Raw genomic sequence first — 3,907 nt, forward strand, 5'->3', positions numbered from 1 at the left:
CCCTCTCTCGAGTTGTAGAATATTGTGTTGGGTCCTAGCCTTAGTATCTCTTTTGGGTGATTTACTAAGGACTCAATCAATCAACTAACTTGAATTTGTTTTCTCCCATTTTGTAGATGTCAAAGTTTGACAACTATGGTCTTCTCAAATCCTGTGGAACAAGCATTCCACATGAAGATGATATTCCATGATTCGATCGAGGAACAACAGATCATGCTTCACTTCCTCCTCCTCCTCAAATTATTCTACCTAACCCACAAGTTCAAAGGCTTGAAAAGTTCAAGATCACTCAAGCCATTTTGGCAAGTAAACATAAAGAAGGAAAGCCGGTGTGTGCACACGTCCTAGGGATGAAGTCACACATTGATAGGTTAAGAATGTTGGGATCCGTTGTCTGTGAGGAAATGGCTGTTGATTGGGTTCTTCAGTCACTTCCTAACTCACATAGTAAGTTCGTAAGAGAGTACTATATGATGAACCGCGACGTGACCCTTATAGATCTCACCTATATGCTTATTGCTGCTGAATCAGCAATGGTTTGGTGCAATAGAAAAGCAAAGTTGATTGGTGAATCTGCCTTCAAGACCTCTATGGATATAGAGAATGGCAACAAAAGACATGCTATGATCGAAAAGTTTGATCATAAGTGAATGGAAATGTCTGAAGTAGTTCCTTGTCATGTTCCAAAAGAGTCAATTTGCTTTTATTGCCAAGAGAAGGGGCATTAGAGACGAAGTTGCCCTATTTACCTAAGAGATCTAAGAGATGGGAGAGTCAAAACGTATGGCTCTAGTTTAGGTAAAATCCATTTGTAACTCTTTTAAGCTCCTATTCTAGATTCATAATAGATAATGTGATAAGATTACAATTGATGTTTGTAGAATCAAAGAAAAGAGAGGAAGCTTAAGGGAAGAAGTAAGCAGAATCTAACCGTGAAGAAATGGATTTCGATCGCATTACTTGAAGATTAGATTTTGAGCTATTACTTAGAGTTAGAATTAGAAATATGTATTAACATAGTTTTTCAATTAATTGCATTGTAAGGACAAAATTTTTCCGTAATAAAATAAATTTTGATTTTTATATTATTTATTTATCCTTGCAATGGCATATATGAAAATTGATTTTAGAATGTTTCTATTATTAGCAATAATGGATTTGGTTCTTATTATGTTATTTATGGAAAGTCGAGAGTTTACCAAATAGGGAGAGTTTCTCATCGCCCAAGTTTCAATTGGAAAGAAACTTGGAATCATGCAACTTGGTTGCACGATGAATGAGAAAGTTCATATTTGGAAATTAGACTAATTCATTGACAAAGTGTCAAGTGAAAGGACTTGGAGATCGAATACACAAAGTTGCGTGTTGATCAAGTCCACCATAAGAGTAACAAAGATATTTGTCATGAGTTACTAAAGGTTTAGTAAATATGATTATACTTACAAGATTAAGTGTAATTCTTAATTGATTGAAAATGGTTTTAAATCAATAGCAGAACGAATAAGAAGAATCAAGTAGGCAGAAAGATAAAAGTTTCTCCATTCTAAGAAGAAGGGAGAGTACCTTTTATGCTTTATGATAGGTCTTAATGATTATGAACCATATCTCAATTGATCCTCTAAGTGAGTCTTAATACAATTGTATGTCTAAGAAGAGGGATCAAGAATTGAAGAAATGGTTAAATCAAGAAGTCAATCATACTTCGTTCCAAAACAAGTCTCAGAGTTAAGATTGTGACATTGAGTGATAAGTATAAAGAAGGTTTATAACATTCATTAAATGTGGAAAGTTGTGATGTCTTGGATAAGACAAAGACCAACTAGGACCAATTTATGAAGTGTTTTGATAAAAGCTACACTAACTCTTGAATATTTGTTAGTCAAGAAATGGTTATTGACAAGAGAATCTTATATGTCAAGGAGTCAGTGGGAGTCTTAATGGTCTTGAAAGGTTTCAAGAACAAATCAAATAAACCTTATCGATCATCACTAGCACACAAGTTGAAGTTTACAACCTATCGTGATGACATTATTTTGTTTCTCTGCCAATCCAATCGAGTTAATTATGCATGTGAGTTCTATGAGTTCTCATTTTGAACGCATAAATGGCAAAGCACCTTAATCAATGAAAGGTACATTGATAGGAAAGGGTGAGCTGCTTAACTACTTGGAAGACATGGTGGGCAGCTGTGCTACAATAAGGCAAGAAATCAAGATTAAGAAAGTTCGGTCCATATGAGTTTGAATTTGTCATAAACTTTGGTTTTAACAAATTCACATGGATAAGAACACATACACCGTTTAAATCTAAGTGTCATAAGATTTCCTCCTTCATGAAAATGATTGTGAGGAAATGATTTCACTAAGAAAGATTTTAAGAAGATAGTGATTGTAAAATTGCATTCTCGAATTCGATTATGGTTACGATATCCCTTTCCCTAATTTGAATTGTGAGGTTTGGCAATTAGTCTTAATTTTTTAGACATACATATGAACTATCTAAGGCAAAAGTGTATAAGTTCAAGAAGCCTTGATAAAAGATTATCAAAGCACTAAGTATTAGAAACATGAACTTAAGAAATTCAATAAGTATTGTTTTTCTGAAAGTTAAGATGTTTATGAATACATGTCAAAGCTAGTGGGAGCATAAGTGTTATGTTTTATAATAATCATCATGATAGTGGGAGCATAAATGTTATGATTGTAGGATTATTAAGGCGCGTATTGCAAGTTGGCAATATTAATTATAGAAAACAAGAGTAATACCTTGCAAAGTCGTAAGGGTTGTAAAGTTGTTTTGCTATAATTAAGGGAGAGAATATTGTGCTTCATTTAAAATCCAAAGGCTTAGGTTGAGAAATGTTAATAAATTTAGTCAAAGGTACATAGTGTGTTCTTAAAATTTCGATTATGATTACGGCATTCCTCTTCACAATTCGAATTTTGAGAACATAGCAAATAAAACATTATGCGTCGTGTCCCATACGCTTCAGGTATAGGATCGATTGCAAATGCTTTAATGTTTGACCATTCTAAAATTTTTCCAAATATCTAGCGCATTTAGAGGGAAAAGGGACTAGAATTGGTTTTGACTAAAATAATTAAACAACTATCAAAGGACAATTCAAAGTTCGATGAGGATTGGTTTCTTGTGAGTAGTTGGAAGTATAGTATTGGAAAATATGGAAATGTTTCCATATTGGATGGACCATATCGATATTATTATGAATAGATAAGATTCTATTAAGAATGATTCGTCATATGGAAAATATGGAAGCGTGTCCATATTGGGAATTGAATATTGAAAAATCTATTTCTAAGATTAGGAACTTTTATGCAAAAGGATGTTCAAAGGAATGTACTTTGACTGAGAGACATCATATCTAAGGAATTGTCTTGTAACAATCTCCGATATAGGACTTTGTAATATCATTGGCAATAGTCTTTGTGACTTTAGTGCAGTGGTATTACGAAAGGATCATTGCATAAAATGTTAGAATCTAGCATATTCTATAAGTAGCAAGAATTTGATATTCTTTCACTTATGGAAAAAGGATTTGGAGTTGTAAAATGAGAAAGATTGGAAATGTGTTCAATTTGATCTATTTCACAAAGTAAGAACCATAGGTAAACATTATGTGCATGCTAGGAGCATGGGACAAGTGTTGTAATTGAAGTAAGAAGTTGATTACCCGAAATGACAAATAATGAGTAATCGATATGGTGATAAATAAAAGGGGTTTTATTTATACTCAAAGGTTTGAGGCCATATGGGATTAGTATTATTCTTGTGTTTCACTTTGCATGTTTTGACCTCCAGAATAATTGTGTTTATTAAGAATAATCGAATTATTCAAATAGGCCACATTCGTTCATATGTTGGAAGTAGATATGAATGAAGACTGTCA

This window comes from Lactuca serriola, chromosome 1 (assembly GCF_051521515.1).
Source record: "Lactuca serriola cultivar US96UC23 chromosome 1, Lser_US96UC23_V15, whole genome shotgun sequence".
NCBI lineage: Eukaryota > Viridiplantae > Streptophyta > Magnoliopsida > Asterales > Asteraceae > Lactuca > Lactuca serriola.